Raw genomic sequence first — 16918 nt, 5'->3', positions numbered from 1 at the left:
AAGAATCCAGTTATTCTCGACAACTGAATCTCCAGATGTCTGGCATCAGCCTGAATTCAATCAATCAATAAACCTCAATTTGTTTGAGGCAGCCCACCTGACAGCCCAACATCATGGAATAAGATGGGTAATTTCCACTGTTTCCTGCTCAATTTCTGACTATAGAAACATGGACCAAGTTGTTACTGTAAGTCACTAAGTTTGGGAATTGTTACAGAGAAGCAGATAATGACAGAGTATGCTGCAGGCTGGTGGAAGAGTGAACATCATTGAGGAATCAGATGACTCAACAAGTATCAGCAGCATAACAGAAACATTACATAATGAAGAGTGTTGCTGCCTCACAGAGATGAAAAGTAGGTGATAAATGGATAGATGATAGATAGATGATAGATAGCCATTGGTATCTTCCTTTTATTGAGATAATTGGATAATTGAAAACTATCTCTATGACACAGAGATAAAATTCTTCAAGTGCATCTAGCCCACCAGGTTATTTCACATTAAGTTATAAAATTTAATAACATTCTTACTTGTTAAGTATAGCCTTTATAAAATCTAGACAGTCATTTTATAAGCAAGTTATATATGCCTACTTTTATTTTAGTTGGGCTTCCCTGGTGGCTCAGCTGGTAAAGAATCTGCCTGCAATGTGGGAGACCTGGATTCGATCTCTGGGCTGGGAAGATCCCCTGGAGAACGGAACGGCTACCCACTTCAGTATTCTGGCCTGGAGAATTCCATGGACTGTAGAGTCCATGTGGTCTCAAAGTCGGACACAACTGAGTGACTTTCACTTTATTTTAGTTAGTTTTACGATCTTAAAATAATTTAATGAAAATTGGCAAATAACCTTGTGTATGAGACAGCAAAAGAGACACTGATTTATAGATCAGTCTTATGGACTCTGTGGGGGAGGGAGAGGGTGGGAAGATTTGGGAGAATGGCATTGAAACATGTATAATATCATGTATGAAACAAGTCGCCAGTCCAGGTTCAATGCACAATACTGGATGCTTGGGGCTGGTGCACTGGGACGGCCCAGAGGGATGGTATGGGGAGGGAGGAGGGAGGAGAGAGGAGGGTTTAGGATGGGGAACACATGTATACCTGTGGCGGATTCATTTCGATATTTGGCAAAACTAATACAATATTGTAAAGTTTAAAAATAAAATAAAATTTATTTAAAAAAAAGAAAATTGGCAAATAAAAGGAGATAGTCTTATTCTAAAGAAGTAGATGTAAAGAGGGACTACACTAGAAAGGAAATTTTCCAAAAAATTTAATATTAAGAATACCTATTATATGTAAGGCACAGCGCTTATAATTTTGATATTCTAAATTCCACCTAAACCTATCTCAATCTGAGAACACGTTAATATGAAATATTATGTATCTAACAAGTTATTGTTTAGTCGCTAAGTCATGTCTGACTCTTTTGCATCCCCATGGTCTGTAGGCCATTAGGTTCCTTCTCTTCATGAGATTGCCCAGGCAAGAATACTGGAGTGGGTTGTCATTTCCTTCTCCAAGGGATCAACCCAAACCAGGGATTGAACCCATGTCTCCTGCATTGGCAGGCACATTCTTTACCACTGAGTCACCAGGGAAGCCCATCTAATAAGTAGCCCATCTAATAAATAATTACTAAAAATTCCCATGACTTTTAAAGTTTTCTATGATTTTGTATTTTCTATTTCTTGAAAAAGTAACATTAAATTTTAATATTTTTATCTTTATAAATGACTATTAACCTATATATACTTGTTAAATGATACCCCTGTAATACAAAGGAGGAAACACATTAAACATGTTTTCACTGAATACAAATCAGAAATCTTCATGTATAAAATATTGAATAAATATAAACAAAATAAGTAAATAAGTTATATAATATTTCTGTGATCTATGCTGATTGAAGGGACGTTTTGTGTATGTTTATTTGTTTGTTTACTTGAAACAGTTCTATGAAAAATTAGGTTAAGAGCAAGAACGTTAGACATCAACCTGCCAAGGTTCAAATACTCACTCTGTCACTTCATAACTGTATGATCTATGTCTCTGATCCCACAGTGTTAAAACGAGACAATATTAAAGGCTTTTTCAGAGCATTGATATGAGCGTTAAATAAGGTAATATACATAGGCTGTCAGAGCAGTAATACCAGAAACAATATCATCAGATCAGTTCAGTTCAGTCTCTCAGTCATGTCTGGCTCTTTGCGACCCCATGAATTGCAGCACGCCAGGCCTCCCTGTCCATCACCAACTCCCGGAGTTCACCCAAACTCATGTCCATCGAGTCAGTGATGCCATCCAGCCATCTCATCCTCTGTCGTCCCCTTTTCCTCCTGCCCCCAATCCCTCCCAGCATCAGAGTCTTTTCCAATGAGTCAACCCTTCGCATCAGGTGGCCAAAGTAATGGAGTTTCAGCTTTAGCATCATTCCTTCCAAAGAACACCCAGGACTGATCTCCTTTAATATCATACATGATACCTGCTGCTGCTGCTACTGCTGCTAAGTCGCTTCAGTCGTGTCCGACTCTCTGCGACCCCATAGATGGCAGCCCACCAGGCTCCCCCATCCCTGGGATTCTCCAGGCAAGAACACTGGAGTGGGTTGCCATTTCCTTCTCCAATGCATGAAAGTGAAAAGTGCAAGTGAAGTCGCTCAGTCGTGCCGGACTCAGCGACCCCACGGACTGCAGCCTACCAGGCTTATCCGTTCATGGGATTTTCCAGGCCAGAGTACTGGAGTGGGTTGCCATTGCCTTCTCTGGATACATGATACCTAAGTATAAGTTACTGTTATTTTTTTAGCAGTTTAGTTGCTAAATTTCTGTTCAATTTAGGTAAATTGCCCATCCACATCATTTGTACCCCTCTGGATTACTATTGATACTAATTTATCCAAAAGGAAAATGAAACTAAAGCTTATTTACTTCCAGAAAATCTTTTAACAGCTTTACTCTTAGAAATAATACATTGATTGATTTGATCATTATAGCCATTCCATGAAGCAGAAACTATCATCAGCCTCACTTTAGAAATACAAAAGCAAAGCTTCAAACAGTTTAAAGAGGCTGCCCAAGATGTGCCTCTAGTAAATGATGAAGTCAGAACTCAAAGTATTAGCGCTCCAGAACCTGCAGTCTTAATTATTATATTAACTTACCTCTGAATTACCTGATTTCCAATTTTTTCTGTCAAAAATTGGATCCTATGAAAATTACTGCCTATAGCAGTCTTCTTTCAACATCTTTGCTGCTGCTGCTAAGTCGCTTCAGTCGTGTCTGACTCTGTATGACCCCATAGACGGCAGCCCACTAGGCTCCTCTGTCCCTGGGATTCTCCAGGCAAGAATACTGGAGTGGGTTGCCATTTCCTTCTCCAATGCATAGAAGTGAAAAGTGAAAGTGAAGTCGCTGAGTCGAGCCCGACTCTTAGCGACCCCATGCGCTGGAGCCTAAAATGCTCCTCCATCCATGGAATTTTCCAGGCAAGAGTACTGGAGTGGGGTGCCATTGCCTTCAACATCTTTATCTTTGCATAAAAGACAGAGAAAGAAAGCAAGAGTGCCTGAAAGAATCAAGGGAAAATCATATTGGTGAGAGAGACAGGAGTAAAGAACGAAGAGGTACATAAACCACCGCAGTGAGCCCCTGTGTTGTTCTAGGAACTGTGAATACAGGAATGAAAGAAAAAAAAGAAAACCGACACTGAGAAGTTCTTTGCCTGTGTGGAGTTTGCACTGATTCCAGAGAAGTCTCATAATGAAATAATGACAAAATTAAAGAATCAGTACAAGTTAACTAAGTAATAAGAAGAGGACAAACCAGCAGAAGGGGAACCAAGATATGCCACCCCAAAATATGCCACTTTGGCATATTGATTATTTTGAGCTAAAAGCAGTTGAGAAACAGCAGGTACAGGCAAATCTCTCCATCTTTCCCCTCCCTGCCTAAAAGCAGGACATAAATTTCCCATGAAAAAGGTGCCCTTCCTGTATCAAGAGAAGAGAGCACTCATCATTGGAGACAAAGAATTAATGACAAGATGATTCTGCATAAGCAAATATTTCTAAAATAACACTTATCTTCCATTAGTTCCCTCCATATATTTCCTAGTCACTTTCCAACAGCTTATTGGCTCTGGAAGCCCAAATACCTTTTCTTTTGTCTAGTTGCTTCTCTACAAGTTAGCACTCTCTGTTTAAAATCATGCATAAGCTGTCAGCTTGTCTTCTCTCAGTTTAATTTGCAGGTCCCAGTGACTTAACCTAAAAAGGTAGAGGAAAAGTTTTTCTTTTCTTGCAAGAGTAATGACATAGAGAAATCAGGACATGCTATTTTGGAGACTGCACCAAACAAAGCCTCTCTGAATAAACATCATTTGTATTAAGACTTGAGAAACTAAAAAAGTAGAGGGAACTACAAAATCTGTGGCCTAAGTGAAGGGAATGCTGGTCTGTTCAAAGCACAAGAACAAGGATCTAATGTGCGTAGTGGATAGTGAGCAAAAGTGAGAGCGGAGGAAGATGAGGTTCCAGAAGACAGAGACCCAGCTCAGGATTTGTGTGCCAGGCTAAGGAATTTAGAATGTATCCTATTGATAGTTAAAATAGAAAGCCATTGAATATCTTTAAGCTGAGATTCCACTTGGTAAAAGAATATTTTGTGTCTTTCATTCATGGAGGTCACCAGGCATATCTTCCTGTGACAGAAATGCAAACCGGTATACGGAATCATGTTTGTTGTCTATTTTGTTAAGTGTTGAAAGGAAGCCTCTTATTGAAACAGATCTAAGGGTCCAACATAATATAGAATACATCTTCTGCATATCTTTAGGCCTTCAGTGGCCACTCAAACTTGTTATTAAACCTTGAATTTATTCTCTTCCTGAACTATTTTCTTTTCCTTTTGTTTAAAATTGTAACCAAACATGGTTCAGTCTTAATGATTTTAAAATGTAACAAGTGTAGTAAATGTGAAAATTACACTTGAGACATTTTTTATTAGCAAACAGTAGATATTTATACCATTACAGAGTGCGACTTTTAAGGTTGAATTAATAACAGATTGAAGCAATTAGAATAAAGATATAAATCATAAACTCATAAGGATTTTATTAAATCTCTATAACCCTCTAACTATACTTTGTTTTTTCTTGCTTATTAGCAAGCAACTGGGACATAAAAATGAAGGATTTTTCTCTGAGCCACTGTGGTCCCTCTAAAGATGCTTCAAAATCTGAATAGTTCAGAAGTAAAGCAAAGTAGCTTTCAGTTAGTTTTCTTATAAGGGTCTTTCCTGAGGGGGTATTTAGAGGTGTGCCATAATATTTGATTTTAATGCTAAAAAGAAGTTATTTGATTTGCCCAAGGTCATCAATTGTCACTATAAGAACAGAGAAAAAACATCCAGCTCTTTACATCACTCACAGCAACAATTATTTATATCACTTTTTGTTGAAAATTTTATGCTGGAAAGCATAACAAAGCTTCCTTTTAGGTAAGTGAGTTTTCCTCTGTTTTAAATGAGATATAATTAACATACAACATTAGTTTTCGGTGTACAAATGTAATAACTCACTATTTGTTTATAAATTGCAGAATGATCACCACGATCTGTCTAGTTAAAACCCATCGCCATACATAGTTACAGTACTTAATTTCCACCTTTTACATGACTCTCTATGCAGATTTTGGTGTGCTACCTAGTGAGCACAATGAGTGAGGACAGATAATCAGACTTTTTATCATCTCAGCTACAATCACTAGCTCTTTCACTTACTATTGCAACAGAACCTACCATCCTGATGCTCAGTGACTTAAAACAACAGCAGTTCTTGTAATACTATCACTCTAGTTCTGGGGGTTGATGGAATTCTCTTTGAGAATTTCTTACACAGTTGCTCTCAGATTGTAGCTGAGAATGGAGTCCTCTCAAATGCTTCTTCACTTCACATGTCTGTTGATTGATGCTAGCTGGGGGCCATAATGTCCACAGGAGGCCTTTTTACAAGGCTTGAGCTGCCTCACAGCATGGTCGCTTTTATAACCTAACTTCAGAAGTCACATAGCTTTAATTCCAATCTAGTCAAGGGCCTGCCCAGCTTGGGGAGTGAGCATGGACACTTGCAGCTCAGTGGGAAGAATGTCAGTGTCAGTGCAAGAAGAGCATCTGGGACTAAACAGGTTGTTCCCGCCATCCTGGAGAATGAATTGTGCATAGTAGCTATACTATCTAAATCAAGTTTCTGAATCCCTCTGTGCTTCCATTCTTCCTTCTATAAAATGGAAACTGCTTGACTTATTCTACGTGGGATTATGAAATTCTGATTAGGATGTTCAAAAAAAAAGATAAAATAAACTTTCGAGCACAATAACTGAAAGATGTTACTGGAATATAACTATTCTTTAACTTATGTGACAAGGAGGAGAGAACAGAAGTGTTAGATTCCAACTAATTGTCTAGAATTATTTCTAGCTTGTCAATGAACTGCCCATACAAGATATGCAATTAAGTCAAAACAAAAACAAATTAAAACAAAAAAGCAAGCCCTATAAAGCCAATTCCAAAAATTGTGTACAAGTACAAACTTGAAAATGAATTGTCATAAGACTTAAAATGTTTTATTTATGATGTAGTGGTTCAATATGCAGTGCAATTGTCAAAATATTGAGAGCTTTAAATTTTAATTTTTCTAATGAAATACTTGGTGCTTATGCATATAAATTTTCTGTGCTTCAGTTGTCTTCATCAGTAAAATTAAAATATTTTTTAATATTTACTATGTTAAATGATCAATTAGAAAAAGTTTAAAATAATACCAACATTAGTAGTGAATATCAGTCAGTTCAGTTCAGTTCAGTTGCTCAGTCATGTCCAACTCTTTGTGACCCCATGAATCACAGCATGCCAGGCCACCCTGTCCATCACCAACTCCCGGAGTTTACTCAAACTCATGTCCATCAAGTCGGTGATGCCATCCAGCCATCTCATCCTCTGTTGTCCCCTTCTCCTCCTGCCCTCCAATCCCTCCCAGCATCAGAGTCTTTTCCAATGAGTCAACTCTTCGCATGAGGTGGCCAAAGTATTGGAGTTTCAGCTTCAGCATCAGTCCTTCCAATAAACACCCAGGACTGATCTCCTTTAGAATGGACTGGTTGGATCTCCTTGCAGTCCAAGGGACTTTCAAGAGTAATTCTCCAACACCACAGTTCAAAAGCAACAATTCTTCGGCGCTCAGCTTTCTTCACATTCCAACTCTCACATCCATACAGACCACTAGAAAAACCATAGCCTTGACTAGACGGACATTTGCTGGCAAATTAATATCTCTGCTTTTAAATATGCTATCTAGGTTGGTCATAACTTTCCTTCCAAGGAGCAAGCGTCTTTTAATTTTACGGCTGCAATCACCATCTGCAGTGATTTTGGAGCCCAAAAAAATAAAGTCTGTCACTGTTTCCACTGTTTCCCCATCTATTTGCCATGAAATGATGAGACCAGATGCCGTGATCTTAGTTTTCTGAATGTTGAGCTTTAAGCCAACATTTTCACTCTCCTCTTTCATTTTCATCAAGAGATTTTTTAGTTCCTCTTCACTTTCTGCCTTAAGGGTGGTGTCATCTGCATATCTGAGGTTATTCATATTTCTCCCAGCAATCTTGATTCAGTACTATTGAAATTTGAATCTCAGTTAGGTTTGATCACATCACATAGAAAGCATGAAATAATGACCAAATTTACCCCCTCCAAATATCCTAATCATTTAAGCATATCATGGGTCTTATATTTGGCTTTTTTCTTTGCCTATGAATCCTGATGATAACTCTATTTAGTTCTAGCTTTCACTAAAGATGTTTTCTAATGACTCATATGCAGAAAAAATAACAAATGTTGTTTAACTAAGAAACTCAGAGAGTAGGATCATGGATCAATATGGGTGTACTTGCCTAAGAAAACAAACTGAAGAACATATATATAGTTCATTAATTAACTGCCATTATTTTAGTGAACAATAGAAGGAAAATAATATTATTTAAAAATAAAATTTAAACAATTATAATTTAAAAAGTAATTTTGATGAGCTATAAATAAAGCGCTATAAATAAAGAGCCACAAATAAAGCTATATATAAAATGATTTATTTTTCTATCTAAAAAGTAGGTTCAAATCATTCTAAAGTAAGGAGATTGCATATTCTGTCACTTTTGTCAACGAAAATTTATACAAGCAATACAAACTTTAAAGATTTGGGGGAATATAAGTCATACAGTGGAGTGTGATTAAAGGCAGCAATTTTCTCAGTTATCTAAAAATATCACCCTTAGCCAACAGTGATTCATTTAAGAAATATTTACTGGGTACAATAGTTTTTATGTGTGTGACATTTTCTTAGATCTAAGAAGCCAAAAATGGAAGAGATACAAGCATGGTCCTTAAAGGTCTTGAAATAAAGCAACATGATGAATTTCTATAAGGTAATCATGTAATTTAATTGTATTTTTGTATTTTCAACTTCCATCCTATGGCATGGGCTAGTTTGTTGTTGGTGTTGTTGTGTTGTGTTGCATGGTCACTTCCAGCTCTGCGATCCCACGGACTGTAGCCTGCCCAGCTCCTCCGTCCATGGAATTCTGCAGACAAGGATACTGGAGTGGGTTGCCATTTGCTGGGGGATGTTCCCAACCCAGGGATTGAACCTGGGTCTCCTTCATTGCAGGCAGATTCTTTACCATCTGAGACACCAGGAAAGATTACTCTTTGTCAAACTAGTTGCATGTTCTTTTTGGATCTACAAAAATCCACGTTTTTGTGAGCTCCATTTGCAGTTAAATGTGGTCTTGTGTCTGAGTTTTAGTCAGGGCAATAATAGTGACAGTGGAATGTGCCACTTTCAGGACTAGACCATGGACTTCCTAGGTCACTATTCACGGCCATCCCCCACACACCTATTTCATACAGAAAAACAATGAAACCCTCAAAGGTATGTGAAGATGATGTAAAACCCAGGAAGTGACCAAGATTATCTTAATGTTTTCCTTTAGCTTGACCGGGAACTTTTTTAAAGATTTTTTAAATTTTTATTTATTTATTTTTATTTTTGGCTGTGCTGGGCTTTCGTTGCTACACATGGGCTTTCTCTAGTTGCTGCAAGCAGGGACTACTCTTCATTGCAGTGCATGGGCTTCAGTAGTTGTAGCGCATGGGCTCAGTAGTTGTAGTTTATGGGTTCTAGAGAGCAGGTTTAGTAGCTGTGGTGCACAGGCTTAGCTGCTCCATGACATGTGGAATCTTCCTGGACCGGGGATTGAACCCATGTCCCCTGCATTGACAGGCAGATTCTTATCCACTGTACCACCAGGGAAGTTCAGCTTGACTAAACTTATTTAAACATGTTTCTTCTTGACTATAGGCATCTGACCTCCCTTTTCTTACAGCATTTACTTTAGAATGTTTGCAGTCCAATACCTCTCTACTAGCTGACCTAGGCTCCCACCTTTTGTTTCAGTCACCTTGAATCCAATCTCTCCTTCCTGTTATAATAGTCTTGACCTTTACTGCCACAGACCACTATTCAGTCTCTTCCTTGCCAGTTTAACTTTTTCTGGTGCATTTTCTTTCAACATAGGAAAACTAAGTTTCTATCCCACTTCGTGGACTCCAACACAAGCTATACAGTAATACCTGTTTGGATTTATCATAAGTGAAAACTCAATTATCTTTATTGAACTGTGAAATTTGGAATTTGTCACTTAGAAAAATTATCTTTCCCTTAATTAATATAATCCCACAATAATACAAACTTCTGAGGACAAAAATCCCTTTTTTCTTATTCACCAAAGCTTTCCTATCGTGAGAACCCAGAAGAAGGGACAAGATCTAATTAGGGTGGTTCAGGGAAGTCTTCATATAAGATAATGTTTATCTGAAGTCTTAGTGAGAAGAAATTGTCAGGATTGATGCTCTCCAGAGTGATCAACAATATGAAACTTTAGTCGCACACGACTGAAGCGACTTAGCAGCAGCAGCAGCAGCAGCCATAGAAGAAAGCATAATATAAAGAACCTAGTCTTTAGCTATAATTAGGTTATGTAAAGGCAAGGAGTTTGCAGTAGTATTATGTGAATAAATAGGATATGGATTTTAATATCAGAGTCTGTCACTGAGTGATGAATTTTAAGATTCTGAAGGGATTTTCTTCAGACCAAGAATGAGAGAAAAAAGGAAACATTCAGAGAACATGAAAGTCAAAGGACTGAACAAATCCTTGAGGCTACTTGGGAATTTAATTTAAAACTCTGAAGAAATAATTAGGCCAGAAGCAAATACCAAAGCCAAGCTTAAAGAGCCAAGAATATATGAATCACAGTTGTTAGCCAGAAGAATGTAGCTGGTTACTACAGCAGTCCAGTGGAAGTCTTGCTGCTGCTGCTGCTAAGTCTCTTCAGTCATATCAAACTCTGTGCGACCCCATAGACGGCAGCCCACCAGGCTCCTCAGTCCCTGGGATTCTCCAGGCAAGAACACTGGAGTGGGTTGCCATTTCCTCCTCCAATGCATGAAAGTGGAAAGTGAAAATGAAATCGCTCAGTCGTGTCCGTCTCTTAGCGACCCCATGGACTGCAGCCTACCAGGCTCCTCTATCCATGGGATTCTCAAGGCAGGAATACTGGAGTGGGTTGCCATTGTCTTCTCTGCCAGTGGAAGTCGAAAACACCAAAATCTGGGGCATTATGGCAGAAGAATTTAACCTTCTAATTGAAATCTATAGAATTCTGTAATCAACAGATTTTGAGAAATTGTATAGAGGAAAGTCCATGGACTTTGGTTAATGGCTTCTGGTCTAATCAAGTAAAAGATAATATAGTCATTCGCTGAAAGTAGGTAAAAAGGGAGCAACTATTTTGAGGTTGTTCAATTGTTGTTCAGTCGCTAAGTTATGTCCAACTGTCTGCAGTGCAATGAACTGCAGCATGCCAGGCTTCCCTGTCCTTCACTATCTCCCAGAGTTTGCTCAGACTCATGTCCACTAAGTTGGTGATGCCATCCAACCATCTCATCAGATCATTTACGATAAAATAAATTTTGAAACCTGTATGGGATATCCAGGTGGAGATCAAATCTTAATTTGTCTGAAACTTGGATCATCAACTGGATACTCCATAAAGTTTTCAAAAAGAAAATGAAAGTTGTCTTCTGCTGAAAGTTGCAGAGTTTGGAAGCTTTTTGATGATGAAATAGGGGTATAGCACACACAGAAGATTATTAAGAAGGTTACCAGTTGCAAATGAGTCAGTGACAGAGTGATAGAGCAAAAGCAAAAACTCTGAACTTCAATGAGAAAGAACCAATGACTGCAGGTCCTTGAAGGATCTGTGGAAATTTGTTTTAGATAAAAGTAAGTCATGTACTAGACGGGCTTCCCATCTGGCACCAGTGGTAAAGAATCCATTGTGAATGCAGGAGACATGGGTTTGATCCTTGGGTCAGGAAGATCCCCTGGAGAAGGAAATGGCAACCCACTTGAGTATTTTTGCCTGGAAATCCCATGGATAGAGGCAGTGGTGGCCTACAGTCCGTGGGTCACAAGGAGTCCAACTTAACTAGGCATGCATGTGCGCAGGCACTCCTCTGGCTAGGATGCAGTGACACCTACTTGTGTGGCTAGTGTAATGAGGAACTTAGCCCAGATGTTACCCCTTTCACTGTCCAAAACTAACCTCAACAAAGTTACATGTGGGATTAGCCCAAGTTGAAAAATGAATTATGATATTTGAAGTAGGACTTATGAGATTCCTGCAATCAACAGCAGCTAACAAATAGATTCTGAGTGAATAAAGCAAAAAATAGTTTGTTTTTTGTTTTTATTAACAGGGAATTTAAGGGCAGTTGATATTGGAGCACCAGCTATCTGAACCATAAAACAGTCACCAGTGATCAGTACAAAAGTTATTTTCCATACTTGAAGATGTATTAAAAATGGACATAGGATGCAGTAAGTGGGGTGGTCATTGAACAAGGAGACTACACATTTGCCTTTTGTTAAGTTTGTTAATTAATAGTTGCTCTCACTTTGATGTGTTTACCTAAAATTAAAAAAAATTTCCTAATTTTTAAAACTATTTCAGGGAGATTATCAAACAATGAGCTGTCTATAAAATTTTATCAGTTCTCTTTTACTACATCCATTATATATGCTTCCAACTAAAGATTTTTTTCCTTTTTCCATTATTAATAAACAACCAATACTTTGAGCACTGTATGTGAACTATAAGATTCTCAAGCATTACATCTTAAGATAACAGAATATTTATTGGCCTCTACAGAATTGCATATAACTTGTTTGAAGTTTTTAACTGGAAAAATAGTAAGAATATTTTGGAGCCTTAATCATCACAACATCTTGTCAATAAATAGCTCTCTCTCTCTCTAAAGCCATCTATTTGTCTTCATTCAAGTGAAACAGTTTAAAGCAAAGTAAAGCACAAAGCATACTCACTAGAAAACTGTTCCACACTACAATGGGGTGTTTAATAAGATGCTGTCAATTTTGGAATGGGGTACGTTACCAGGAACGTTGGGAAGTAATTAAGGTGTCATTTTATTTAGAAACCATTGCCTTATACAGTAGCCAATTTATTTTTAAATACAGCTATGCTAAGGCATCAAATATTGCTCAGGCGCTAAAGACAAGCAGACTGGTTTCAAATTCACTTACTAGCATGTGACTTTTTCCAGGCTATTAAACTCCTGAAGCATCAGTTTTTTTCACCTTTAACATTAATAAAATAATAATACGTACTATACCATACTTATAGGGAGATTTTATTAAATAATGTATATAAAATATTTATAAAGTGTGAGTGTGCTCATTCGCATCCAACCCTTTGTAACCCCTTGGACTGTAGCCCACCAGGCTCCTTTGTCCATGGGATTTTCCCAGCAAGAATACTGGAGTGGATTGCCATTTCCTCCTCCAAGGGGGTTATAAAGTACATATTGTTACAGCTTTTATTAGAACATGAGTACAACAAGGCAGAAGTAAGGGGTAGGAGCACAGTTAGAGTATTGCAGAGAGCACTTTAATCACTGTATACAATTATTTCTTTTATCCTAAAGAATATGGTCTGATTTATAACACTACACTATTAACTGACTCATGATCAGATAATTTTCTTATTATTTGTGAAGACCTGCTCAAATTGCCCCATGAAAAAGACTCTTTTGTACGTTTTACATTCTTACACATTTTCCTCTAACTCACGGATAGTAAGCATCCCATTCATTGTCTTTTCTTAATGTGTACCTAGTGAATTCCAGGAAGAGAAAGGGATTCAGCAGCATAATATTAAGATGATATCTGTCATCAAAGAATGAGTGCATTTTGACAGCAATTCACCTGCTGGTTGACCATTTATCTCTGGTAACACTGGAAATTCAAACCCGTCAGCAGCCACCAGTTAAATGGAAAGATTAGTAGAGCACATGTTCAACAAATAGGTTTACTCCAGAAAGATTCAACTGAGTCCTTACTTGGTTTTATACTTGCTCTATAAATTGTAGCTTTATTGACTCAAGAAGCTACATTGGTTAAGTAAAAATAACTAAACAATTTCTTCCATTTACACATTAGAAGTCAAAGAAAACTCTAAAGTATGTAAGGATCGTGAGTTTATCCATTTGCAAGGTTAACATGAGGCTTCAAGATGAACGTGAACATGTCAATCTAAATTTATGGTACTAGAGCGACAGTGACAGTATGGAGAAGGCGATGGCACCCACTCCAGTGCTCTTGCCTGGAAAATCCCATGGACGGAGGGGCCTGGCGGGCTGCAGTCCATGGGGTCCAGAAGAGTCAGACACGACTGAGGGACTTCACTTTCACTTTTCACTTTCATGCACTGGAGAAGGAAATGGCAACTCACTCCAGTGTTCTTGCCTGGAGAATCCCAGGGACCTCGGAGCCTGGTGGGCTGCCGTCTATGGGGTCGCACAGAGTTGGACACGACTGAAGTGACTTAGCAGCAGAGTGACAGTAGGGAAATTTGGGAACTGATTAGTCAGCAAAATGCTGGAAATAAAGGAAAGTCTCAAGAAAGCAGTGCCCATTCATTGGTCAGCTTTTTAAATTTCTATAGCTAGTAATAGAAAATATAATGGGAAAGCCCCACAGAGATTGAGGTGTGAAGTTTTTATCATAACAAATGAAGCTAAAAAGCAGAGTAGGAGAGTGTTACAGGCTGAGTTGTGCTTCCCCCCCGCCCCCACAAAAAAAAAAATATATATTCTTACATTGGAAGTCCTAACCCCCAGCACCTCAGAACATAAACAGATTTGGAGAAAGGTCTTAAAAGGGGTAATTCAATTAAGAATTGAGGGAATTAAGTATTAAGGTCTTTAGGGTCCATCCTAATATGACCGAAGTCCTGCTGCTGCTGCTAAGTCGCTTCAGTCGTGTCCGACACTGTGCAACCCCATAGACAGCAGCCCACTAGACTCCTCTGTCCCTGGGATTCTCCAGGCAAGAACACTGGAGTGGGTTGCCATTTCCTTCTCCAATGCATGAAAGTGAAAAGTGAAAGTGAAGTCGCCCAGTCGTGCCCGACTCTTAACTACCCCATGGACTGCAGCCTACAAGGCTCCTCCGTCCATGGGATTTTTCAGGCAAGAGTACTAGAGTGGGGTGCCATTGCCTTCTCCGAGACTAAAGTGCTAGTAAGAGCAAATCTGAACACAGACTTGCACACTCACAGATGAAAGATGATGTAAAGATAGATAAAGTGGCTATCTGTAAGCTAAGGAGAGAGGCTTCAGGAGAAACCAACCCTGTATACACAGATGTCTTGATCTCAGACTTCTAGCCTTCAGAATAAGGAGAAAATAAATGTTTAAGTCACTCCATTCTGTGCTTTGTTATGGCAGTCCTATCAAACTAATAAAGAGAGAAAAAGAAGAGGGCCAGCTTGAGGAAGGCCGATATTCCACTTCCTCCAAGGTCATATCATGCCACCATCATCCCCATCCTTCCAAAGTGATCATTACCCAATCTCTAGGAACCTAGATCTTCAAGAGGGTATTTGAGGTATAAACACTTTCTTGATCTCCTTGGTGGTCCTTATTTAAAATTTTTGTACATTATATTGGAGCTAATCATTAACTCTCTTCCTGTTTCTTGACAATTTTTATGTACTAATCCTCATTCAAAGGAAGAAGCCTTTGACCAGTTGAGTGTTGGCAAAAGAAGTCATGGGGGTTGACATATAGATTGACCTTCTTAGATCAACACATAGCTTGACCTTCTCAAATACATACTATTATGATTAAACACTAGATATTCAAGTGTATGTATTATTAAAAATTTTCAGTTGTAAATTAACTCAATAGAATCCAAGAACATTAATAAAACAAGATAACATTGAAATATTAATGTTTGCTTGTTTTTTCTTTTCTTTTTTTTTTTCTTTTTTTGCTTCTCTGCCACTTACTATCTTCTACCAAAAGGGAGCCAGCCTTTGGAAGTCCAAGGATTTTGATGGTGTAGAAAACTTCATAAGTAAGTGATACAATAAATTGTTTTTGTCTTTTGAGAAAAATAATGTTTAATTGGGAGCTGAAACTGACTGGCTGGAATGTTGATATAGTTAAAAATACGAAGTTCACAACAAGCCTCACCATTCCCTAATATGTTTAGTTCTGTTTCTAGGAGACAAGTCAGCTCAAAATTCATGAGCCCTAACCAAGGTGTTGGAGAAGACTCTTGAGAGTCCCTTGGACTGCAAGGACATCCAACCAGTCCATTTTAAAGGAGATCAGTCCTGGGTGTTCTTTGGAAGGACTGATGCTAAAGCTGAAACTCCAATACTTTGTTCACCTCATGCGAAGAGTTGACTCATTGGAAAGATTCTGATGATGGGAGAGATTGGGGGCAGGAGGAGAAGGGGACAACAGAGGATGAGATGGCTGGATGGCATCACTGACTCAATGGACGTGAGTTTGGGTGAACCCGGGGAGTTGGTGATGGACAGGGAGGACTGGCATGCCACAATTCATGGGGTCGCAAAGAGTCGGACATGACTGAAGGACTGAACTGAACTGAACTGAACTGAAAACCAACAAAAAAGAAAAGAAAAGAATATGTTAGGTGTATAGGCAGAATTTACATGAGGGAGTATCTTTAAGAATCAAGGAGGCAAAAAATGTAGATTATGGAATGGAAGGTAGAATTCTAAGTTCTACAGTAACGGGCATCTAAATACTTCTCCAGGGAAGTGCTGAACCAGGAAAGAGGACTCAGTCTTTTAGAAATTGGTTGTATGAACTATCTTTACATGCTATTTTGCTTCATTCGTATCTGACTCTTTGTGAACCCATGGACTATAGCCTGCCAGGCTCCTCTGTCTGTGGGACTCTTCAGGCAAGAATACTGGAGTGGGTTGCCATTTTCTACTCCAGCGGATTTTCCTGACCCAAGGATTGAACCTGAGTCTCCTGCATTGGCAGGTGGGTTCTTCACCACTAGCACCACCGGGGAAGCCCATGGTGTACCGAGGGAGATGCTGTATCTGTTACAAAAAGATAGAAAAAACAGATCCAAAAGCTTGAAGAAAGGCAGTTTATTGGCTCACATGATTGAAAAGTTCAGAAATTATTTGATCACCATTGAAATGATACCCCAGGATACAGTTTTCTATTTTCTATCTTTTATTTCTATTCACTACATCATCAGCGCTATTATCCAGCAAACTCTCCTCTCTTGGTTTTAAGACAGCTTAAGTAGCTCAGACTTACATAATTTGAGCTTCATATTTTAAAGGAAAAATGAGATTATGTTATCCAGGGTGCCCTCCCTAAGGTAAAGTATCATTCATTTCATTAGCCCTGAACGTGTCACACACATTCATCTATGAA

The sequence above is a fragment of the Bos indicus x Bos taurus genome, chromosome 5, assembly GCF_003369695.1.
Source record: "Bos indicus x Bos taurus breed Angus x Brahman F1 hybrid chromosome 5, Bos_hybrid_MaternalHap_v2.0, whole genome shotgun sequence".
NCBI lineage: Eukaryota > Metazoa > Chordata > Mammalia > Artiodactyla > Bovidae > Bos > Bos indicus x Bos taurus.
This window is presented reverse-complemented; position numbering follows the sequence as displayed.